Source organism: Pseudophryne corroboree, chromosome 3, assembly GCF_028390025.1.
Source record: "Pseudophryne corroboree isolate aPseCor3 chromosome 3, aPseCor3.hap2, whole genome shotgun sequence".
NCBI classification, from domain to species: domain Eukaryota; kingdom Metazoa; phylum Chordata; class Amphibia; order Anura; family Myobatrachidae; genus Pseudophryne; species Pseudophryne corroboree.
In genome coordinates, this window is record NC_086446.1 from 393,908,482 (window position 1) to 393,935,106 (window position 26,625).

The following is a 26,625-nucleotide window of genomic DNA, read 5'->3' on the forward strand; positions in this document are numbered from 1 at the left end:
GAGCGGCAAGGGTGTCTGGTCACCACTATGTACACCGAATATTTACCGCCGGTCATCTTAGGGATGAACGTGTTAAAGAACTGTCCGGATGCATTGGTGGAGGCTCTTAAACTGGAAATGCGGTCTGCGGCCCCGATGGAGCGGAAGACTCTTCAGCAGACAGTCAGGTTGCTTGAGGGGCAAAAGAGATTCACCAATACAAGGGGAGACGTTGGAAAGGCAAGAATCACCGATCGCCAACACATCATCCTGCAACCAAATTCTGAGCACGTAGTGTGATGCAAAACCCTCGGGGGCGAGATTATGAGGCAATCCTGGAACCCTGTGACTTTGATGGACAGCAACCGTTCGTGGTGGCACGAATGCTGGCTAAAGTGACACGTGGGAAAGTACCTGTCTGGATATTAAACCCACATAACTATCCAATCCGATTGTTTCGGCACGGTCCGGTGGCTAGAGTAATTATGTAGACTTTCAAGACATCCTTGGTGAGGCTCTACCCAAGATTCCAGAGGGAGCAGTAGCTGGACAGACAAGTATGACCACTGGTGAAGCTCCATGGTGAACTGAAGTACAGATCGGCGGTCCAGATACTTCAGAGAGTCAGCGTGAGGGCCTACTTCAGGTTGTGCACAGGAATGCCGAAGCCTTTAGTCAGAAAGGTTAAGGGGGTCCAACACCACATCCCTACTGGAACTAACCCGCCAGTGAAGGAAAGACACCGGCCTCTACCACCAGCCATGTACCAACCGGTGAGAAACATGATACATGAGATGAATGAAGCCGGTGTGATATGTGAAAGCCACAGTCCATGGGCAGCACCGTTCATGATTATACGGAAAAAAGACGTCAGCCTCAGATTTTGTGTCAACTATCAAAAACTGAACGCAGTGACGCACAAGAATGCTTATCCACTGCCTCGGATAGAGGAATCGTTAACAGCGCTAAAGACAGCTCAGTATTTCTCAATTCTTGACTGGCAGATCCCAATGGCTCTAGAAGACAGGGAGAAGACCGCGTTCACGACTCCCATGGGTTTGTTCGAGTTTGATCGGATGCCATTCGGGCTCTGCAATGCTCCTGCCACCTTCCAACGAGTTATGGAGCACTGTTTGGGGCACAGGAACTTCAAGATGATCCTGTTGTATCTTGACGATGCCATCATAATCTTGAAGTCCTATAACGAGCTTTTGAAACATCTAGAGGATGTCTTCGTCCAATTGACCAAATGTGGTCTAAAGTTAAAGCTGTCCAAGTGTCATCTTCTAAAACCAAGTGTGCAATATCTTGGCCACATAGTTAGCTCTGTTGCGGTGAAGCCTGACCCCGAGAAGATACGGGTAGTGCGGGACTGGCCTGTACCACGTACGGTGAAAGATGTCCGCAGCTTTCTTGGCTTCGTTGGGTATTACCAACGCTTTATTCAGCATTTTGCCAAAGTGGCGACACCACTTAATGAGTTACTACATGGCAAATCAGGTCAGGAGAGGCAGAGTACTGCCCTGGTCACATGGGCAGAGGAGCAATAGAATGCTTTCGAACATTTGAAGTCGTCACTAACGGAAGCCCCACTTCTTGCATACCTGGACTATGAGAAACTTTTCCAGGTCTATACGGACGCCAGCCACCATGGACTGGGAGCAGTACTCTCTCAGATACAAGACAGATGAGAGAGTTATAGCTTATGCCAGCAGAGGTCTAAGAAAGACAGAAAGAAACAGCGAAAACTATAGCACCTTTAAACTGGAGCTCCTTGCCCTCATCTGGGCCGTCACTGAAAAGTTCAAGAATTATCTGACTGCCACACCCTTCGTGATCGTCACGGACAATAATCCATTGGCGCATTTGTCCTCCACCCGTCTTGGAGCAGCGATGGATGGCACATCTTGCCAACTTTAGATATACAGTGTCAAACCGATGTGGCAAGTCCAATGGAAACGCCAATGCTTTATCTCGCCCCCCAATCACCGAGGTCGCAGAGGAGGAAAAGGATTGGTCTGAAGATATTGAGACCCCTGTGTTTAAGCCTCCAAAGCAAAAGGAAACCAATAGTTACCTCCAATCCTGTGACTGCCACTACCGACCTCACCTCCAAAAATGCTTTGCCAAATATTCTTGGGATTGACTGGCAACAAGTACAGGAAGCGAGTCTGTGTTACAAGACCTAATGGGCCTCATCCACAGCAAAAGTCATCTAACTAAGTCCCAGAGAGCCGCTGCCGACTGGAACTGATCAAACTGTTATGCCACTGAGACCGAATCAGCCTACGACAGGGCCTTGTCATCCGCACCAGCCTTGATCCCGGTACCCACCAGCCCATCTCTCAAATTGTAGTACCCAGACAGCAAGTTGACATGTTGCTTAACATCTATCACAGCCAGTCAGGGCACTTCGGTACCCAGAAAATGGAGGCGATAGTTCAACAGAGATTCTTTTGGGTCAGGATGAGAGCTGATATCGACAGGTGGTGTCGTGATTGCAGGATATGTAATTTGAAGAGACCTGCTGACGGGTCCCGGAAAGATTCTCTACATCCAATATCGAGCTCTCTCCCACTTGAACTTGTTGCTTTAGACCATGTGAAACTTGAGCATAGCTCCACTGGGTTCCAGTATGCCCTGACCATCACCGATCACTACAGCAAATTCTTGATGGTGGTACCAGCACGTGACTTGACAGCAAAAACAATGGCTGGACTGTTCCTCAAGCATTTCGTCCACCCCTATGGTTACCCTGACAAAGTTCTCACTGACCAAGGCCCCGCATTCGAGTCCCGGTTGTTTCAAGAACTTTGTTCTCTCTACGGTTGCAAGAAACTGCGGACTATGGCCTATCACCTGCAGGGGAATGGCCTATGTGAGAGAGCCATCCAGACTATAATTGGAATGCTCCGAAGTGTGCCCAGTGGCCTAACCTCCTTCCGGAACTGACCTACCTTTATAACAGGGGTGGGGAACCTTTGGCCCTCCAGCTGTTGTTGAACTACACATGCCAGCATGCCTTGCTACAGTTTTGCTATTTGGCCATGCTAAAACTGTTGCAGGGTATGCTGGGATGTGTAGTTCAACAACAGCTGGAGGGCCGAAGGTTCCCCATCCCTGCTTTATAATAATAAAGAACACTGCTCTATGGGATTCACACCATTCTACCTAATGTTCGGGAGACAGGGCAAACTCCCAAAGGAGTTAGAGCTGATGCCAATGGTGGAGGAGCCTGACACCGTGCGGGCTGACTGGGTGCAAGAACATCAGTACCAGATAGAAACTGCTCGGCAACTGGTGGAACAACGGATGGAAATGGTGCATCACTGTTAGCAGAAAAACTACAATTTAGATGCCTGGCCAACACGTCTGAAGAGCGGAAATAAAGTTTGGAAAAGGAAAAATCACAGATCGAGCAAACTGGATGCCATGTGGGAAGATGTTCCCTATGTTATTGTCCGAGTTCCAGATGACGGACTATATACTTACCAAATCCATAGAACCGATGGACATTTAAATACCGTTCCCCGTGACCAGATGAAGCTCTGCACCGTTGAAGTCTCGGCAGTAAAGAAAGACTCACCTCTGGCAGACGGGCAGGGAACCCCAGGGGGCATTCTATTCCATGACCCCATAGAGCTCTTGCTATTTATGGGTAGCACAATTCCGATTTCAATGAAACCAATAGCCCCAAGACCCAGGGTAGAGGTACCCACTAAATGTGATTATAGGCTTTATAAAATGCCTGATCAGGCCAAAGGGGTGCTCACTCCAGTTTCTAAGAGGCCAGAACACAGTACAAGAGGGATGTTACCCCTAAGGTACTGCAACTAACATGTTTTGATGTACTATGTTACCTGAATGGCTAGCTATGCAAATATTTACACATGGAAATGTATATAATGTATGTGCAGTTGCTTAGAGTATGCTGCTTATGCTCACTATTGTTCTGCCACAGTAAAGACTTGCTGTGGAACTGTTGCTCAATACTTTTGCCTTTGCTGACTTTGCGTGAGGACACGCATTTTTTTAGTGGGGAGATATGCGACACTCTGAAATTGACCACTGTTGCATGGACGTATGGGGTTTGTACATATATACTGGCCCCATCTTTTATTGACCGAGACAACCTGGGTGAGACACCTACATTTTCCCTAAAAGGAACCCTCACTTCTCACTAGCCAGCACAGTGCAGCAACACCAGCAACCAAAGGACAGCAACTTGTGGAGCGCTAGGACCCAGGTGCAGACCTGAAGCCGCTGATTGGGTGGTGCAGAGCAGGAAGAGCAGAAGGCGGAGTTACCATCCAGTGTATGTGTGCTCTGAGGTAACAACGCAGACAGTGAAGTTGCTTCTGAGGTGATTGTGCTGGGAAGAGCATGAGGGGAACGGCCACGTGAGCCGGAGATCAAGCACCGCCACCAGCCGCGTCTTATCAAGGGAATCCGGAGAGAGCTGAGGTGCTGAGGAGGCAGGAGTGGGAGCCGTCCAGTAGAGGATCCAGCGGCAGTGAGCAGCTGAGAAAAGAGCAGTGATTGCGGAGAGGACCGCTGGGAGTCGTGACTGCAGCTGGGAGAGAGAGACCGGACATCACACAGAGAGTTGATGGGCAGACAGAGGGACTCAGGAGTGCAGCGCTGCCACAGGTATCTTACCCCCCAACCTTTCCCTGCTTGTTTCTAAGATGCTAGCCTCTGCCAGCTACCCTGCACTCCCACCACCGTGTTACTGCCAGTTGACACTGAGGGCATAACCAATAGCTACCAGCCCAGGAATTGTTTTCTCAGAGGAAAGGGACGCTATGTAATCCCACCTATTAATTGACACGACGGCCAGCACCCCCAATTATTATACCAGCTGCAAGTAAAGCAGGGTTCAGAGAGAGAGGGAGAGGAATAGTTAGCCACCTCAAGTTACTGTTAGGATCCACCCTAAGTCCGCAGCTCTTGGGTACGCTTATGGAAGCATGGGTTTAGAGGACGAAGTGATGATAATTCAGCCCATTAAGGAGAGACCATCAGTTACCTCAGGATTACTACTATTGCCTCAGATTGGCAAAAAGCCCGCCTTGCCTTACCAGTAAAACACAAACTCATCTCAGTGCATAGATTGTACAGGCTGGCAGCCTGCTGGAGATTGAAAGTAACTCCTAGACATAGGGCACAGCGGCCAAGGTCTTCGAAAACACTAACATCAGGGTGAGATTCCGGATGCCCGAGGAAAGACAATTCTGCTTTGTGCTTAAGGACAGTCTGTTTTATCCCTAACTAAGACCGCTTGGCTATATATTTCACGGTTTGAATCTTTTCCATTAACGACGGCTTCTTGCAATCCTCGCTTAACGCTGCCCTGTTGCATGTTACCCGCTTTACAAGTAGCTGAACTGCATCCTTTTACATTAACTGCAGATTACAGCCACCCCTAACCTGCTTGCAAAAAGTAATAGAGATTATACTATGCCAGTGCAAATTGAGCAGACCCCTGCATGACTGGTTAGGCTTACTATTCAAACTGCCCTCACTTGCAGTCTTTATTGGCAACGGGACTAGTAATATACTTTGACCTCTTGCTGCTCACCTATTGAACTAGCACAGGGATCCCTCTGGTCAGTGTCTGGTCAGCAGATTAGGAGCAGCACTGGTTTCCACAGGGACGGATACCTCCCTTGATTTAAGATAAGCCTCACCTTAGATAACTGCATACATCCAAGCGGCCTATGCCCCTCATTCCGAGTTGTTCGTAGCTGTGCTAAATTTAGCACAGCTACGATCATCTTCCCTGACATGCAAGGGGACGCCCAGCACAGGGCTAGTATGCCCCACATGTCAGGCAGCACCCTTCCCGCACAAGTACAAAAGCAGCCGATGTGGCCCCCCTTCCCGCATGGATGGACCGCGCCCCAAAAATGGTATCCAAACCCCGCCGTGCCGCCCCATCCCGCCCAGTGACCGCCTCTGCCTGTTAATCAGGCAGAGGTGAGCGCTAGGCAACAACGGCCGTTGGCCATCTGGCATACACTGGCGCTGGCGCATGCGCAGTTCTGACCTGAACACTGCGCTGCGAAGAACTGCAGCGAGCGTTCAGGTCAGAATGACCCCCTATAGGCGTAGTTCTAGACGCTTTTACTGAGGGGCATCGGATTGCCACTGCGGGAACTACTGAAGTCATGGTGAATTATTATTGACAAAACTTACAGCGAATTAGTAACTGTTCTAAGATGTATGCCTTTCAAATTGAAGGTCTTTGAAATTGTACTCAAGCGGTAGATTGTACACTCCGTTTATCAATTTACTTGAATTACTTGTGAACGGTAATTGTTGCTTATCTTGAAAACTAACCCAAGTTAAATTTTAGCGGTGACCAACCCTTTTTGCAGCTATATAAAAATATTTGTCACCATCCAAATGTGTGGTGACTATTGTGTTGGGTCCTCTGGGGTCGGAGTTCTTTGTCCCTTTGCCTAGGGTTCGAGAAGTAAGATACCAGGTGAAGAATCCTGGTACGTCTGCCGACATCTACACCTGCAACCACCTTCCCACCTATACTTACCTGTTACACGTTACACCACACAGTAGAGCTCCTTTTACACATTACGCAACACAGTAGTGCTTCTTTTACATGTAACGCCAATATAGTAGGCACTACAGATAAGTTTAGGGTTAGGCTGCAGGAGGGGTTTAGGTACTAAGGGGGTGGCTAGGATTAGGCTGCGGGGAGGGGGAAAGGTTAAAGTTAGCTACAAGGGGGAGTTTTAGTGATTAGGGATAGTGGGGAAAATACTCACCAGAACACTGCTGAGACATCGCCAATGCAATGTGATCCAGAAAAAGGCACTGCTGCCTCCGGTACAAAGTACAAAACTGCTAGATCACAAGGGACTGTTTGTTGACAGTTCTTCATGTCGACATAATGAATATCAATATGATAACTGTCGGCCAATTGTATCCAACTCCCACAAAAACTCAGGAGACTTCTCACTGTATAAAGATGGGACACTTCCTTTGTACAAGGATACACAAGGCCCATGGAGACAGATGCCCACACTATGCATCATGCAGCCAGCAGCAGCACATGCACCCTGGGTGACAACACATGACCATGTGCCTGGCTGCCTTAGTGGGGTCAGTCTGTGCTGTATGTTATATGTCACTGCACAGTCACCATTACTGTTTGCAGAGAGCCCAGTTTACTGTAACAACCCCGCCCACTATCTCCCAAACTCCATCCCCTCAGTGTAGGCTCCGCTTCTTCAAGGTCCGCAATTCTTAGTTTGCAGGATGAAACGTACAATTAGAAAAATGTAAAATAAATAAAACTAAATAAACACACACCTGCCTGACCGCCACACAAGGAATGCTGCTGTACTACCTCAGCTATTCTACAGTTTAGCCGCATAGTCATGTGATGCTCCGGCGCTGGTAGCAAAAAGAAACAGCCAGCCTCCCCGTGGATGAGGGGAAGATGGCCCTTCTCCTTCTCCAGACTCCTCCACTGCATCCTCCTCCCTGTCTGGCCAGACCGCAGCTCTGCACACCAGCTCAGCCTCATTCTGTTTCGGGGAACCAGCGGCTTGCAGTGTGCCGGCGGGTGGCATGTAATGAGTCAGTGTAACTCATTGTAGTGCCTCTGGCTGTGGGCCCCTTCATCGTGGCGGGGCACTGGTGCATTGCACCGATTGCACCGCTGCAAGTCCCACCCCTGAATCTACGATAATAGCTCACTAGACCAAAGAATATCCTGAGTTGCGACTTACATTTTGGATTAGGCCATGTTAAGACTGCATCAGCCTTGCTGGGTTGCGGTATAACTTGCCCTTGGCATACAATATACCCCAGATACTTCGCCTCCACCATTCCGATGGCACACTTCTCCGGGTTAGCTGTAAACCCTTGTGCCTGTAGAGACTGTAACACTGTATCCACCTTTGGAAGGTGCGACTTTATACTGGAACAAACTCACTGTTGCAGAGAAGGCTGTCGTTGCTTTGGCAGCTTCCTTCACAGGAATTTGCAAGTTCCCCTTCAGTAAATCTAGCATGGTAAATCTGGTTTGTTCCTAAGTTTTCCACCAGTTCATCATCCCAGGGCATAGGATAGGAATCAAACTGAGGAACTTTATTTACCTTTCTGACGTCATTACAGAATCTCAAAGCTCCAAAAGGCTTGGGCTCTAAAACAGTGGGATTATTCCATTCACTGTTTGACTCCTCTATGACCACCAAGTGCAGCATCTCTTCCAGTTCCCGTTTTACTGCTGCCTGTTTGGCCTCAGATATACAATATGGCCTTTGTTTTATCACCACCCCAGGTGGAGTAACAATGTCATGCTGTATGATTTGAGCTTTCTCCGGGACGGCAGAGAATACAACCTGCTACCGTGCTACTAAGTTTACCACTTCTTGTTTCTGGCTAGGACTCAAAGTGACTTCAGTGGGCACCTGACATTCTGGGGTTTTCACGGCCACTAAAGAGGGCTGATTGGCACTTTAATTTAAAGTCTTCAACAAACTCACATGGTAGACTTCTACCACTTTCCTTCTACCTTCCTGCCGTACCTTATAGTTCACAGGTGCAACTGCCTCTATGATCTCATAAGGGCCTCGCCATTGGGCATAGAGTTTACTTTCAGTAGTAGGCACAAGTATCAGTACCTTGTTGCCCCTACTAAAGGTTGGGTTGACAGCAATAACGTCATGACTGCGTTTTTGATGCTGTTGAGCCCTTACCATATGCTTGATCAGAAGTGGCGCTATTTCCCTTAGACATCCATACAATTGGTACACAAACTGAACAATGTTAGGCTCTTGGGACAATTGCTGCTCCGACCCTTCTTTTAATAGATCTAGTATCCCTCTGCGTTGTCTACCATAGAGGAGTTTGAAGGGGCTAACTCCTCTATGGCTTTGGGTACCTCTCAAACTGCAATCATTAGCTAAGGTAAGAGTAGGTCCCAATGGGGTGTAGTAGGGTATGCCGGCGGCCGGGCTCCCAGCGACCAGCATGTCGGGACCAGAATCCCAACCGCCGGCATACCAACAGCTGGGCGAGCACAAATGAGCCCCTTGCGGGCTCGCTGCGCTACACACGCCATGCTATCTATTCTCCCTCCAGGGGGGTCGTGGACCCCCAAGAGGGTGAAAAGATGTTGGTATGCCGGCGGTCGGGATTCCGGCGCCGGTATGCTGGTCGTCGGGAGCCCGGCCGCCAGCAAACAGAAGACCACCCATTCCAATCTCGCTTCTCCTGTGACAGTGCCCTTTTCATCATCTGCGTAAGGGTTCTGTTAAAGCATTCGACCAAGCCATCTGTCTACAGGTGGTAAACCAAACTGGTAATTCTATCCACCTTTAACAGGTGACACAGGTATTTAATTAATTTAGACACAAAAGGGGTACCTTAGTCGGTCAGGACCTTTTTTGGTATTCCTAGATGGGTATACAGCATCAACAACTCCCGGACAATAGTGCTAGATTTTATGTTACGTAGTGGTATGGCCTACGGGTACCCTTTCGCATAGTCCACCGTCACCAATATATACTGATGCCCATGATCCAATTTTTTCACTGGCCCTATCAGATCCATAAAAATGAGCTCAATAGGCAAGGAAATTATAGGCAGGAAAACCAAGGGCTCCCTAAATTCTGTCTGGGGTGCATTCTTTTGGTACACTGGGCATTACCGACAATATTTTTTTTTTACTGCAGCAAGAATGCCTGACCAGAAGAACCACAGCTGGATATGCTGGAGAGTTTGCTCCTCCCCTAAATGGCCACCCCATAAATGCATGTGAGCCGCCCTCAATACCAGCTGCTCCTGTTTTCAGGGAACCAGCAACTGGTCTGATGAAAAGCAAATTGTTTTACCTTGCAAATGTAACCCCTCTCTCACCACCCAGGGGTACTTAATACATATGTGCCTCCACCCAAGCTATATTCTATTTGGCTTGCTTGGGTAAGCCTGATAGGTAGGCAATCTGTGTCCTATGTATAGGCATGTGAGATTACAATTGTACTAGTTTAAACAATAACATGACATTTACACCTGAAATTGTTGCTGTATAAGAATACCTGTATTCTTTATCTGCTTTCACAAAGAATATTACACTAGAATGTTATGCAACAGACAAGTACATAGGTTTTAATGTAAGCACATAGGTATAATAACATTGCCAACATTAACATTTATCTAATAGTTGCACCGTATGTAGTTGTAGAACACATAGATATGCCCTATTAAATACAAATAACAAAACAAAACAAAAATCATAACTATAAACCCGGGTTCAAATTTGTCTCACTGTGTACTGCAGTAACGTTGGTGCACTTACGTTGGGGCCCTTTAAGGAAGATCTTAAGTTTCGTTAACGGTGAGAAAGTATTTCACTAGTTCCACTGTGAAGGATTAGTCAGCACTATATGTGCTGTACTGTATGTTGTCGCTTCTCCTTGTAAGCCTAAACTGAGTTTGAAGTTATATTTCTCTGTTTAACAAACTCTTTAGTCGAATGTAGAAATGTTTATGATTCACGCAGAAAATTACAATTCACGTACTCAATATAGCTGCGTTTACTTTAATCCCCTTCAGGAAAGAGTTCAGTCCTTTTATATTTAATTCACTCCTCCGTAAAACTCAACTGTAACCATCAAATAAAAATGTCCTTTCCAGTTTTTAACTTTGCTTTATATATTAGTAGCTACATTTGTTTAAAATCCAGAAAGGCAGCATATGTCTCTTCATCTGCCTCCATTAGATCTTAGTTACGAGCCTCTCATTTACTATATGGAGTCACACATGCAGCCACTCTACGGTCCTGCCCCTCTTCTACTAACTTGTGTGTAGTTCTGTTAGCTACTCTTCCCTCTGCAACTGTTATGGAGTTGGCGCAATAGGTAGCAATGTCACAGATGGTTCTGCTTATTATGTGAGCTGAGTAATGTAGCTACCTCTACAATGTTCATGAACCTCCGTAGATGAGATCAGTTATATTTTATGCAGCTATACTGTACTTTATCTTCTTGGATTAACTGTCACTTAGCTGCTATAATAGCTACAAAGTATTAGTCTAAGATATTTACTCCTTTGAAGTTACAAGTGCATGCAATATTAGCTGCAGTGCAGGGGCTGTCACTTTGCCTTGGTGTAGCTGTGGTGAGTATAGTATTACACTTACAAATGCCTCACTGCTGCTCAGTCTCCGCCTCCTGCCGACACTCCCCCAACTTCTCCCTTACACTTACAGCCACACAGAATGGAGCCTCTGCTGCTTCTGTGTTGTGACTGTCAGAGTCTGTGTCTGTAGTAGGTAGAGCTGCCATAACTCGGGGTACAGGAAGGAACCCTCTCTGCCTCCCTGTCACAGACGCGCCCTTCTAATACTGCTGGTTGATTTGACTAGCACTGATGCCGGGTTCTGTGAACAGTGCTGAGCCTCAATGCCGTTGACGCCACCTTTACTGCCAGGAAGCTCTGCTCTGGCTTCACACACTAAGCCCCCTCCGGCCGCCGCAATGTATACCACTCAGCTCTAATGTGGGCGACGGCCGGAGCAGCAATGAGGTGTGTGCTCTCACCAGAGGATCTGCAGTCTCTTTGTCAGCTACACTGACAGCACCTATCCACCCCTCTCTAGTAGTCACATGACCCACTCTGAGGTGATGCCCCGCCCACTGGCAATCACCCCACTAGGTGATTGACAGTTAGGAGCACAAGGACATTAACTGTTTAGATGAACTGTGAAACCATAAAATAAGCTTTAATTATATTTACCACTACATTTACATCAATGTACATACAATTACATATATGTGAACTATATTATTTACCTCAGAAAATGCATATACAAACATTAGTTAACTTCAATATGCTTATACTTAATTTTTATTAAAATATTTGAACTACCTCAGTATAAGTGTTGTATAAACCCTTAATCAGGGTTACACAAATAAGTTACAAGGTAAAACAATTTGCTTTTCATCATAAAGTAAGGTACACCTTCAGGTGGTAAAGCAGAGTTCACCTTACCATTTACCACTACCATATTTTAAAAAGCACTGGACAAGTTGCCATCATTCTGTTGATCTCGCCCAAAGTCCTGCAAAGACACTATTTCACCAATGGGGGACCAATGTGTCTCAATCTCACTGACAAGAGAGGGCCTTACAGTCATACAACCTTGGCTACCAGTAGATCTTGGCCCCTGGGAAAGCTCAACCGCTGTCTGTCTGCCAATATCATGACAGCTAACAAACTCTAACAGTGGAAAGTCCTGGCCCAGCATTACTGGTCTTCCTTTAATCACCACCGGCAGGTGCACTCATTCTTCTATGTGCCCAGGTATACATAGCACCTTTACCAGGAGTACAACCTGGCCAGACCCGGGAGAAACCAGGATAGCAGAGATGAGAATTCACTGCCAGTATCAACCAAGGCCCAGATATTCAAGCCTTCAATCTGGACCATCAGACGAAACAGGGTAGTTTCAGCTGGGGAAATAATTACAGTCACCATACTGACAACAGGCCATGCTGTTTTCCCTGAACTGCAGTCCACTAGCTCACCCTGCTTTAGGCATTTACACCATCTATGACTGGGCTCCCTGCACTCAAAACATATGACTGGAGAAAGGCTGTTTGGTTTAAAAATGGGGATCTGGGTATTGGGCTTAGGTACTGGCTGTAACCCTTGCTTGGCTTTATTATATTTTCCCAGAGTCAGGTATCACTCAATCACCACTGCTAACTCCTCAATTGTCTGGGGGTCAGCCTGCGGGCCCAGTGTTTTACACCACAGTCTAATACCCGTATAGCCTGGTCTAGAGCCACCACTTTCACTACCCGCTGAGCAGAGTTTTTATCTGTCTCTAGCCAGGTTTTACTCAATGTGGCCAATTATGCCAGTTTGACCATTGGAGGCTCAGATGGGTTCAGCTGCAACTCATAATATTCTTGGGCTTTGCTGGGACCCGTCACCAAAATCCTGCTGAGTATAGCCTCCTTCAAGCAAGGATAGGGCTGACTTCAGACACCTTTAACTCAACATAGGCTCTCTGTGACTACCCTGTGCGATAAGTAGCTAATCTAACCCTTGATTTCTGGTATAAAATTTGTCACCCAAGACTAGTTAACCCTTGCAATACTACAGCTACATATTCAAAATGGAAAAAGGAGATTTATGGTAGACATACCATTGTTAAATCTCTTTCTGCAAGGTACATTGGGTCCACAGGAAAACATCAGGGTGTAGAGATTGATCTTGATCCAGGCACCAACAGGCTAAAGCTTTAGACTGTCCCAAGATGCATTGGGGCCTCCTCTATAACCCCGCCTCCAGGCACTGTGAGCTCAGTTTCGCTAAGCAGTCCAATGCAGGAGCAGGTAAAAAAGAAGGTAGATGTTAGTCACATAGAACCACATTCTCACAACAGGAGAAGGGTCTAGCGACTAATGCCACACAAACCCATAGAAGCTAGATGCATCAGGGTGGGCACCCTGTGGAACCAATATACTTCGCAGAAAGAGATTTAACAATGGTAAGTCTACCGTAAATCTCCTTTTCTGCAGTGGGATACATTGGTTTCCACAGAGAAACATCGGGATGTCCTAAAGCAGGTCCTCATGGGACGGGATGCGCCGTAGCGGGCATCCTAAAGAAGCATCCTGGGATGTGGAAGTCTCAAAGGCATAGAACCTAATGAACGTGTTCACTAAAGGACCATGTAGCTGCCTTGCACAACTGTTCAGTGGATGTGCCTCACCGGCCGGCCACCCAAGAAGGTCCAACAGACCGAGTAGAATGGGCTTTAATAGCAGCAGGATCTGGGAGTCCAGCCTGTGCATAGGCTTGTGCAATCATCATTCTAATCCATCTGGCCAAGATTTGCTTATTTGCAGGCCAGCCATATTTGTGAAAACCAAAAAGTACAAAAAGGGATTTGACCTCCAGATAGAGAAAGTCCTCTCCACGTATATACGGAGAGCTCGTACCACATCCAAAGACCGCTCTTTGGAGGACAAACCAGAAGAGATGAAAGCCGGAACCACAATCTCTTGGTTAAAGGTGAAAAGATGACACCACCTTAGGTAAATAACCCAGGCGAGTTCTAAGAACTGCCCAGTCACGGTGAAATATCAGGAAGAGTGGACGACAGGACAAAGCACCTAGGTCTGACACCCTTCTAGCAGAGGCGATAGCCAATAGAAACAGGACCTTGATCGTAAGCCATTTATGCTCCACTAACTCGAGAGGTTCAAATGGAGACTCTTGCAGGGCATTCAGGACAACAGACAGATCCCATGGAGCCATAGTAGGTAAATAGGGAGGCTGAATCCGTAACAAACCCTGAGTGAAAGTATGAACATCAGGAATAGACGCAATTTTTCTCTGAAACCACACGGACAAGGCAGAAATATGAACCTTGAGGGAGGCCAGATGAAGGCCTAAGTCCAGGCCTTGTTGCAGAAAAGCCAGAAGTCTGGAAGTTCTGAATGTGTATGCATTGTAATTCTTAGCAGCACACCAGGTAAAGTAAGAATGCCAGACCCTATAATAAATACGCAAATGCCGGTTTGGATAACCGCCTCAGAAAATCCTTTTGCCCTCAGGAGTGATGCTTCAAGAACCACGCCGTCAAAGCCAGTCTGGCCAGGTCCGGGTAGACACAAGGGCCCTGAACGAGGAGGTCTGGACGTTGAGGAAGTAGAAGAGGATGCTCTATCGATAGACCCTGCAGGTCTGAGAACCAATGCCTTCTGGGCCACGCTGGAGCGACAAGAAGTAGAATTCCTCTTTCTTGTTTGAACTTCCGCAGTACCCTGGCAGAAGTGACAGTGGAAGAAATACGTAGGGAAGCCGAAAGTTCCATGGAATTGCTAGTGCATCCATGAATGCTGCTTGAGGATCCCTGGTTCTTGATCCGAAGACCGGAACTTTGTGATTGTGTCGAGACGCCATCAGGTCTACATATGGTAGGCCCCACTTGTCCACTAGGAGTTGAAAGACTTCCTGATGAAGACTCCACTCTCTGGCGTGCACGTCCTGACGACTGAGGAAATCCGCTTCCTAGTTGAGGACTCCCGGAATGAACACTGCCGATATTGCTGGCAGATGGCATTCCGCCCAACAAAGGATTTTTGAAACTTCCATCATTGCCATGCGGCTTCAAGTGCCTCCTTGATGGTTTATGTATGCTACCATGGTGGTGTTGTCTGACCGAACTTGAACAGGCCTGTTCTGTTACAGATGCAGGGCGAGAGACAAAGCATTGAACACCACCTGCAATTCCAGAATGGTTATCAGGATGAGTGATTCCTCCTTGGTCCACCGACCCTGGAAAGAGTGTTGCTCCAACACCGCGCCCCAACCCCTCAGACTGGCATCCATCGTCAGTAGGACCCAGTTGGGGATCCAGAAGGGATGGCCCCTGCTTAACTGCTGGTCCTGTAGCCACCAGATCAGCAACAGACGAATCTCCAGAGTTAGGGAGATCATGTGAGACCTGATACGATGAGGCAGGCCGTTCCACTGGGAAAGCATTAACCTTTGCAGAGGGCGGGAATTAAATTGAGCGTACTCCACCATATCGAAAGCCGACACCATGAGTCCTAGTACTTGCACTGCCGAGTGTATCAACACTCTTGAACAAGAGAGGAAGTATATGATCCTGTCCTGACGTTTCAGAACCTTCTCTGGGGACAGAAACAGCCGTTGCCTGTGTGTGTCCAGAATTGCCTCCCAGGTGCACCATTCTCTGAGCAGGGACCAGTGATGACTTTTTCCAGTTGATTAGCCACCCGTGGGCTTGTAGGAAGTATACCGTCAGTTGTAGATGACTGAGGAGGATATCTTGGGAGTTTGCCAGAATCAGCAAGTCATCCAGATACGGCAGGATTCTGACTCCCTGGCGACGGAGATGAGCCGTCATCAAGACCATAACCTTGGTGAAGATCCGAGGGGCCGTTGCCAGTCCAAACTGCAGAGCCTGGAATTGATAGTCGAGGTTGCCAATAGCAAACCGCAGATATTGCAGATGTGATATGCAATAGGAATATGGAGGTAAGCATCTTGTATATCCAGGGATAACATATAGTCTCCGGGTTACATGGCCAGAACAATTGAGCGCAGTGTTTCCATAAGGAACTAGGACACTCTCACAAACTTGTTCAGTGATTTGAGGTTGAGTATAGGCCTGAAAGACCCATTGGGTTTGAGGACTAGAAACAGGGTCGAGTAGTATCCTCTGCCTCTCTGGGACAGAGGTACCGACACTGCCACTCCTGTATCCAGGAGTTATCGCACAACCAGTTGTAGAGCTTGCGCCTTCAACAGATCCGAAGGGATAACCATTGTGCAGAACTGGCGAGGGGGACGTCTCTTGAAAGAGACTGCGCACCTGTGAGAGACAATTTCTCACACCCATGCGTCTGAAGTGGTCTTCAACCAGACCTGGGTGAATCGCAGAAGCCGGCTTCCCAGGGGGAGGCCAGCCCCTTCATGCAGCAGGCTTGTCGTGTTTAGAAGCAGGCTGATGGGTGGCCCAGGATTGTTTTGTCTTGGGCTTGGTGGTTTTGGGAGCACGAGATTGTCTCGGGAATGCCTGACCTTTTGCTTTCCCTTGAGGCCAAAAGGAGCGAAAAGTGTTACCTTTTGCCTTCTGTGCAGAAGGATCAGTATTCGGGAGAAATGCAGTCTTAGCAACCGCTAAGTCAGTCTGGATCTTATTGAGATCTTCCCCAAATAGGATGTTCCCTTAAAAGGGAGTACCTCCAAGGTCTTTTTGGAACCCAGGTCCACCTTCCATGACTTCAACCACAGAATACGGCAAGCCAGGATGGACGTAGTTAATGCCTTGGCCGCCAACACACCTGCCTCAGAGGACACCTCCTGAACGTAATAGGCGGTGGTGGTAATATGAGACAGGTATTGTCTGGCAGTGTCAGATATATCTTGAGGCAGCTCTTCCTCTAATGCCTGAACCCATGCTTCAATTTCTTTTGTACAGCACCTGTAAGGGAGTAAATAGAAATCAGGCAACCCTCCACACGCTTATCTGTCGGTTCCTTCAGTGAGGTGACAGTGGTGACAGGCAGAGAATCCACCGGCGGTGAATTTTCCCACTTGTTACACAACTCAGAAGGGAGAGGATAATGAGCTACAATCTTTTTAGATAGGGTAATTTCTTTCCTGGCAAAGAATGCTGTAATAATGTTTTATTTACCTTCTGACGTTTAAACTTATAAGGTTTCTTGGAAACTGCAGTGGAATCCTCATCATCATCAGTGATCTGTAGGATCTGCTTAATAGCAACCACTAAATCAGGGACATCAACATGTATAGTAGATTCCTTATCAGAAGCAGCTGTATCAGTGTCTGACGGGTCAGTATCCCCATCCTCATCAGAAGAATCTTCTGAGAGATTAGACACGAGAGTGAGTTGGGGTAGGTTTATGTCTAACCAAAGATTGATTCAATTGCTGCAACTGGGTACACAAATTATCTGTCCAAGGCGGGTTTACCATAGGGACAATATGTGGCTGCAATGGCACAGGAGGTCCCATAGGCGTGTCACAAGCATATTGAGCATAGTTGAAAACGCCGCCCAAGGTGGCTCCTGATTGGTTACAGGAGCTGCGGACTGACTGGGAGATGTATGGCACATAGTACACAGACAGTCGTGCAAAGCTTCCCCTTCAGGAAAATCCCTGGCGCATGCACTGCATGATACATGAGCGTTCGTGGATTTCCCGCCCTTTGTGTTAGACACTTTAGTGAATGTAACCGCAGAGCGTATGAGTACGATACAGCCAGAGTACAATACCAGCGAATAAATCCCCTAGTATGTGACAGCGTACACAGTACACAACACCAGCGTCTAAATCCGGTACTATGTGACTGCGTACACAGGCCCTCATTTCGAGTTGATCACACGTAGCAACTTTTTGCTGCTTGTGCAATCAACTTGACGTCGCCTGTGGGTGAGTGTATTTTAGCATAGCAGGGCTGCGATCGCTTGTGCAGCCCTGCTATGCTAAAAAAGTTTCCTGCAAAACAAGACCAGGGTCAGACTTACTTACCCTGTGCGACGGATCCAGCGACGAAGGGCCCGGAATTGACGTCAGACTTCCATCCTCCAAACGCCTGGACACTCCTGCGTTTGCCTCACCATGCCTGGAAAACGGTCAGTTGACACCCCAGAACGCCTCCCGCCTGTCAGTCTTCTTGCGATCGCCGCTGCGATCACTTTTTCTGCTGGCGGCGTCGCTGGGCAATGAATCACATGCACAATGCATCCACCGCACATGCGCAGTTCCAACCCGTTCGCACCGCTGTGACAAACAGCAACGTGCGAACGGGTCGGAATGACCCCAATAGTACACAACACCAGCGAATAAATCCAGTATTATGTGATTGAGTACACAGTAGAATACACTTGACGGTAAATACTGTGAAGCACTATATATGTGATCCAGACGCACTATGGGTGTCATTCAGAGTTGATCGCAGCCAGCAACTTTTTGCTGCTGGTGCGATCAACTAATCCCTGCCTATGGGGGAGTGTATTTTAGCTTAGCAGGGCTATGAACGCTTGTGCATTCCTGCTTAGCAAAAAAAGTTGTGTGTAAAACAAAACCAGCCCTGGACATACTTACCCTGTGCGACGATCTCAGAGTTGATGAGGCCGGCTTTGACGTCACACCTCCGCCCACCGTTCGCCTGGACATGCCTGTGTTTTACTTACCATTCCCACAAAACGTCAGGAAACAGTAAGGTGATGCCCAGGAATGCCCTCTTGCTGTCCATCTTCTTGCGGTCGCCGCTGAGACTGCTTTCTTCATTGTAAGCATCGTTGTCTGGTGACCTCTGTTGCCGGGGAACGATGTGCATGCGCATTCCGGACCCGTTCACACCGCGGCGAAGAACCGCTGTGAGCGAACGGGTCGGAATGACCACCCTAGCCCCTTAGGGTACAGAATACAGTGACAGCTTAAGCTGGGATACACTGAAAGTGAAATCCACACAGCAGATACAGGCACACACAGTCACAGTGACAATGCAGATAATTATTTTAGTAAGACAATAAAACTGCACTGGACTAGTACATATATATATATATATATATATATATATATATATATATATATATATAAACAATGTGCCTTCCGAAACCGGATGTATATATCAGAATACTCGTACAATATATTCTGGTGCAGGTACACTTGTTCTTAACTAACGCTGTCTTAATAGTGACATGTATAATACTTAAGTGTCTGTAAAATTACGGCGCTGATGTACTCCTATGACCTGCTCTGTTACAGTGGGGTTCCTGCTCTGTTACAGTGTCCACGCCAGCGTCGCAGTCTGTCTTCTTAGACTGCGTCCGGAACGCGATTTAATGGCGGGTCCCACCTGGGGGATCCTCTTACCTCCTCCCTTTAGTAGAAGCCACGCGAACCAAGAGAGCGTCTGCGACCGTGTGCCTAGAGCTGGAGCATCTCCGCCACAAGTACCCGGGAACAGAGCCAGCGGGAGTATGTGACGCCGCTGGGGAGGTGAAGGAGCCGCAGCACAAAATGTCACACTGACATGTAAGTGCTGCGGCCCTTGAAGTCTTCTAAAAGCTTTTTCAGTGCAGCCCCCCTGTTAAGTGACCTGCTTACGCACGTAGTTATAATCATTTGGTGAGGACCATTTAATATACACACTATGCTGGGATATATATGTTGCACATTTTAAACTATAAATGATTGTCATATAAGGAAAGAATGGCTTTCAATCCATAGATGATTATAACAATGTGAGCGGGCTGGGGGATCTAGACCGTGATCAGCCAATGAGGTGTGCGGTGCAAGGGTTGGTGCTATAACAATTACTTATATATCTACACATCTTAGAATATACCCCCATAATAGATACCACTGATAGGATAAATGACAGACATATATTCCACACAGGTACAGCAGTATATTGAGTACTGTGGAATCTATCATAATGATGACTCACAGATATATGCACAATTTATGTATCCATGTGAATGCATGATAATCCTTTGGCAGTGTTTGACAAGGCCATTTAATCAGTAGTTATAACTATTGGTTATGACCAAAGTATAAGAAGGGATTTATGTATACCTAATATGAGAAAATCAATGATGTATTAAATATGCTCTAATGGGAGTATGGATTGGTTACTGGGAAGAAAGCCTAATTATAAAAAGACAGTGAGGCGCACACTGTCAATATTTAGAGAAACATTGATAATTCAGTGACAATCCGACTCCATGTTAAAAGAGTTAAACTAGGCATACACCATACCTCCCAACATTTCTTCTTTATAAAGCGGGACACACGTGCGGGCGTGGCCTAAGAAAAAGGGGCGTGGCTTCGTGGAGGACCCGCGATCGCGAGCCATGCCCCGTTTTCGTCACTGAGGGGGCATGCCCAGCGCTCTGTGAGCCGCTGGTATGCCCCCTCTCCCTCTGACTACAGTGAATAGACGCAGTGTGCATGCGCACAGCGTCTATTCACCGCTGCTCTGCTAAGCAGGGCAGCGACAGACAGAGCCTCCCAACTGCCCCCCACCCACCGCGGTACACTGCGGCCTGCGGGTGGGACAGCGGGACAGTCCCCAAAAAACGGGACTGTCCCGCGAAAATCGGGACAGTTGGGAGGTATGATACCCTATACAAATATCTGTCAAATAATCTGTGGTTGTAATGAAAATCTGGTAATGGATGAGAGCAACTGATAATCGACCATTTGCTACCAAACACTGGAAAATGGACAAAACCTGTCCGTGATTTAACCAATTTGTATAAACAACAGTTTTTGTCCATTTTCCAGTGTTTGGTAGCAAATGGGCTATTGTCAGTTGCTCTCATACATTACCAGGTTTTCATTCCAACCACAGATTACAGACCCTCCAACATGACCCGCCCCACTAGGTACAAAATGCTCTGTTTCTGGACTTCTCTCTTAATTTATGATTTCCATCACCTGTGTTGAACTAGTTGAATGATAGGAAAGCTGTTTCTTCACAGGTGATGGCAATAAAAAATTAAGAGGGAAGTCCATAAACAGAGCATTTTGTACCTAGTGGGGCGGGTCACGTTGGAGGGTATGAGATTATATGCCAGATAATTGTATAGTGCACAGGTTCTCAAACTCGGTCCTCAGGACCCCACACAGTGCATGTTTTGCAGGTCTCCTCACAGAATCACAAGTTAAATAATTAGCTCCACCTGTGGACCTTTTAAAATGTGTCAGTGAGTAATTAATACACCTGTGCACCTGCTGGGTTACCTGCAAAGCATGCACTGTGTGGGGTCCTGAGGACCGAGTTTGAGAACCTGTGGTATAGTGTATGCCCAGCTTTACAGTCATTACACAGTGGAACTGTTAATAGGTACAATTGTATCAGTTGAAGATATCTAGTAACAATATATTGAAACAAACATAGATACATATTCTACACTAGACATACAGACCCTCCAACGTGACCCGCCCCACTAGGTACAAAATGCTCTGTTCCTGGACTTCCTTCTTAATTTATGATTTCCATCACCTGTGTTGAACTAGTTAAATGATAAGAAAGCTGTTTCTTCACAGGTGATGGCAATAATAAATTAAGAGGAAAGTCCAGAAACAGAGCATTTTGTACCTAGTGGGGCGGGTCAAGTTGGAGGTTATGGACATAGTGATAATAAAATTACAGTGGCTTAACTTTTATTTCACATTTGTTTATTTTTTCACATTTTCACATGCACAATATTTTCGCATAGGTTTTAGATGAACAAATAAAAGTTATATTTTAACATTATTGGTCATATATCATATATTGATATGTGACTTTTAGTTAATTGTAACAGAGTCTGGGTGTGCCCACTATAGGGATTACTTTACTTCTCTGGTTTCTATATGCTCTTAATTTATTCCTAGGAGCACCTCCCATGTATATTTTAAAGATATGCAATAATAAGATTGAAGTTTAAGGGAAAAGACTTATGTGACTAATTGTAATTACTGACAAAATATTACAGGTATCTGTGCGACCAAATTTCTCTTCTTTCTTTGTGTGTGCCCACTTTCCCAGCGTATTTCTTGCCCAAAATAGCGCTGGGTCAGGCAAAATACAAGTGGGTCATATGTAAGCCACCACCCTCTGTTGATTTCAGGTGTCAAGTTTGTGGTCCAAGACTAGTTAACCCTTGCAAAACTACATCTACTTCTTCAAAATGGTAAAATATGGTGTGTGTGCCCACTTTGTCAGTGTATTCCATGGTCAAAACAGTGTTGGGCTAGGCAAAATACAAATGGATCATATGCAAGTGACAACGCTCTGTTGAATTCAGGTGTCAAATTTGTGGTTTAAGACTAGTTAACCCTTACAAAACTCAATTTTCTGAATAAGAAGCTGGAGCTCAAATAGGAAGTGAGGAAGAAGCTGGCCTAATAAGAAGCTAACCTCAGCCTCATATAAGATTGTCATAAGCCAGCTAATGTGCCAAGTATTTGACCAGGAGGGAGAGGAGTATGCAGTAACCGTATGTGTCCTTTAAATTCATGCGCAGGAAGAGAGAAATGGAGAGGTAAGTTATAATAAGCAAACGTCTGGTAGTGGTACTCAAATGATTCAACAAAAACTGTTGCTGCACATGTCCATGCCTGTGTTTAAATGCATAACTATTAAAGCTTGCCTGAACAGGGGCCCCTTTCTCTGTTATTGTCCACAACCTAGAGAGCTAGCCTGAGGCAATAGGAGATCAACAACTCTAAATGCATCTTGGGGACACACATAGATCATTATTTAGGAATTAATTAGAAAGCTTTGGTACCTCTTTTGTGGAGCAGTTCTGTCCTCTTGTGTGTCAGTTCAGCTGTACAAAAGTTACTTTCACTTTCATTTACGTACAAGGAAGGAAGTTGTCCTGTTCTTCTAAATCACTGTTATGCATCAGAAGTAGGTGGCTCTTCTATTCGGCTTTTCTGCTCTGAAACCAGGCCAACCCACATAAATCTTGGGGTTTGAAACACCTCCCCCATCCCTCCCTGGTATTTAAACAGTTAAAAAAGGGATGGCCATCGAAATAAAAATCATCGATGGTCGATGACGAATACTTTTACCATCAATGGCATATAAACCAATGGTTTTACACCATCGATGGTAGATGTTTATCCAACTTTTTTTTTACACTTTTTCACCGCTGCTGTTGCAGCACAGGGCTGCGTATCTACCCATTGGCCAGGATGGCACTCGCCAGAAGCGCTGGCAGAAGAGGAGCGCCGCCTGGAGGTACCACCCGCTGCCAAGGGGTAGACTTACATAGACTAGGCAGTTGACTGTTAGTACCAGAGACATGCAGCACAGCAGTCGCTTGGTGTAATTAGCACCGATGTCCGGCACCGCCCTTCAGTGAAGCAGCTCTAAAACTACAACTCCAAGCAGCCCTTGCTGCCGGGAGCTCCTGGCAGCAAGGGCTGCTGGGAGCTGTAGTTTTACTTAGAGCTGCTTCACTGAAGTGTGGTGCCGGACATCGGTGCTAATTACACCGATTACACTAATTATAGCTAGAGATGAGCGGGTTTGGTTCGTCGAGATCCAAAACCCCCGAACTTCACTTGTTTTACACGGGTCCGAGGCAGCCTCGGATCTTCCCGACCTTGCTCTGTTAACCCGAACGAGGCCAAACGTCATCATCCCGCTGTCGGATTCTCTCGAGATTCGTATTCCATATAAAGAACCGCGCGTCGCCGCCATTTTCACTTGTGCATTGTAGATTGAGTGGAGAGGACGTAGCGAAGTTCTCTGCCTGAAAAGCTCAATATCTGTGCTCAGTGTGCTGCATTGTGGTGACCACCAGTATATTATACAGTAGTACAGTACAGTAGGCCAGTATATACTATATAGTAGTACAGTGCAGCATTTTGGTGACCACCAGTATAAAGTAATACAGTACAGTAGGCCATTGCTGTATCTTGCAGCTCCGTGTTACTTCAAGTATCCATATCTGTGCTGCATTGTTGTGAGCAGTATATAGTAGTACAGTGCAGCATTTTGGTGACCACCAGTATATATAGTAGTATAGTACAGTAGGCTATAGTGCCCCCCCTGTCAGTTAGAAGGAAGATTTTTTTTTTTTACTTTAATTTTAGCTACAATCATAGCTGCACCTCCCACGTGCAGCTATGATTGCCCAGAGCCATACCATACAGTATAGGACTCCCTCTATCAGCTGGATAACTGGACATTACGATCAGCTGTAATCCGCACTTCCCATGACACCATTCCCGCATTTGGTTTTCTACAAACGGAAGCCACTGCTTGCTCCCCGTGCGGCCGTAAATTGTCCGGAGCCATCTGCTGCTATTATACATGGCTGCCGTTCACAGGTACTTCTCCCGAGGACGCTCGGGTCACCGATTTCTCACATCCATCAAAAGGGTCCCGGACAGCAGGGATACAGTGAGTAACGGCTCCCAGCAGCAACCTCATCGATTAGTGTGGCTTTGTGATAAAACCATCAGTAAATTACACAGTCCACAATTGATTTTACAGCTCTTAGCCGCAACCTCTACAGTGGCGCACCCAGGGGGGGTTTCCGAGCACCCAGAAACCCCCCTCCACCAAAAAAAAAAATATATTTTTTTTTTGCTGCATGAGTATTATTAATGGCTGTCTAGCGTCCTCTGCAGCCTGCTGTCTTCCTGGTGGCACTTGTAAGTGCTTAGTAAAAGTTTACTTTATTTTAATTATAGTACATATATATCCATGTGCATACATATATACACAGGTATATACATATACATATAAACACACACATATATGATATATATACATGTGTGTGTGTATATATGTGTACTGTATGTATGTATGTGTATGTATATATATATATATATATATATACGTATGTATGTTTAATATGCAGTGTGTGTGTGTGTGTGTGTGTGTGTGTGTGTGTGTGTGTGTGTGTGTGTGTGTGTATGTATGTATGTATATATAATATATATATATATATATATATATATATATTCCAAACACATCATACAAGCAGTGGCACTCGGAGGCTTTCACAGGTGAAAAAATGATTATGTGAATTTATTCCATATTACAATATGTTCAGGCCTGAACATATTGTAATATGGAATAAATTCACATAATCATTTTTTCACCTGTGAAAGCCTCCGAGTGCCGCTGCTTGTATGATGTGTTTGGAATATTAATCGGTTTCGGAGGGCACCGGAGCGAATATACTGTGAGAGGTGAGTGCCGGTCCTATATGCCATATATATATATATATATATATATAGGGTTGCACTTGGGAGAGCACATAGGAACTACTGCTGTATCTGTGGCCTATTTCTCTCACACATCATTATTTTGAGGCTCACCCAAAGTGGGATATTTACCCATATACCATTTGGACCAGCGTGTTTTTTGGAAAGAGGTCCATTGCTAATTTAGTCTAAAGTGTTCAGCACTATTGAGCATTAGAGTGTTTCAACCCATTGAATTCATATATGGTTGCTTCATGGACTGACCATTTGCTGTGTTGACCATCCCTCTGAAGAAGTCCACGAAGGACGAAACGCGTCAGGGTTGAAGACAGAGAGAAAAGAAACCCTACACTATTGTACATTTGACATATATTGTGATCTGTAATTGTGAAAAAGGGTTACCTCTGTCTAGATTGGGCAATACTTTGCTTTTAATAAATTGTGTAAAGCCATAATCATTTGGTCAATTTTTAGTTGGTAACCAGTTTAAGTGATTGAGAGCGCCCTCTGATTCAATTTGCTGGAGGTGTTGTTTTGTATGGTCCTCACTAACAGGAGGATCGAATTAGAGGGCTGCCGCACCAGCGCAGTAATTAGGTATAATTGCGTTTTGATATATATATATATATATATCTATCTTTGAAACATCCGGCACTCCTGATATGAGAAAAAGAAAAAGAACAGTAGCCTGGGACGAACCCCTTCGTCCCCGAAACGTTACATTAAAGGTTGCCCTGCAGGGTTTTTGTATTCACCTCTGCTGTTCAAGTCTCTGAGTGCCGCCCTCTCCAAGACTCTACATATTGTTCAGCGGCTTCAGGCCCTGAAGGGAAGGCACCTGAGCAGGATTTCTTGCATTAGACCGGAGTGCCGGGGTTCCAGTGTTGTGTGTGTGTGTGTGTATGTGTGTGTGTATATATATATATATATATATATATACACACACAGACACACTAGTTTTATGGACCCAGCATATACTGGGTCACCTCAGTCCCCACCCCCGTGATTGGCTCCACCCAGTTCTGGACACCCCCCCATGGAAATCCTGCGTTTGCCACTGCTCTATCATAGTGTGGCTCTGTGTTAAAAATCCTCAGTTAAATCTTCAGTGAATTACACAGTTCACCATTGACTTTATAGCGGTGACACGGACTTGAGCGGCTTTTCTACAACATCAAAAGTTACATTCATTGTTTTCCAGCTATTGGTATTTGAAAGGAATACTACATGCTTCCATCCAATTGCTGCGCTCTCCTCCCCTCACATAGACACAACAGGCGCCGGTGAGTGACCGGGGGGGACGGACTCGGGGGCATGTATCTGGCACTCGGGGGAGCACAGTGGGGCATGTATCTGGCACTCGGGGGAGCACAGTGGG

At 46.2% G+C, this 26,625-nt stretch overlaps 1 protein-coding gene across 2 annotated transcripts in view; it reads right to left on the bottom strand.

The window, feature by feature from the left end:
* Positions 1–23,037, bottom strand: part of IFI35 (interferon induced protein 35) — a 187,748-nt gene extending 164,711 nt beyond the window's left edge. The window contains exon 1 of one of the 2 annotated variants that reach the window (XM_063960083.1): positions 22,808–23,037. The gene's annotated coding sequence lies outside the window, so the exon portion shown is untranslated. The remainder of the gene's footprint in view (positions 1–22,807) is intronic. The other variant, XM_063960084.1, reaches the window with a different exon arrangement.
* Between the last annotated feature and the right edge of the window lie 3,588 nt (positions 23,038–26,625).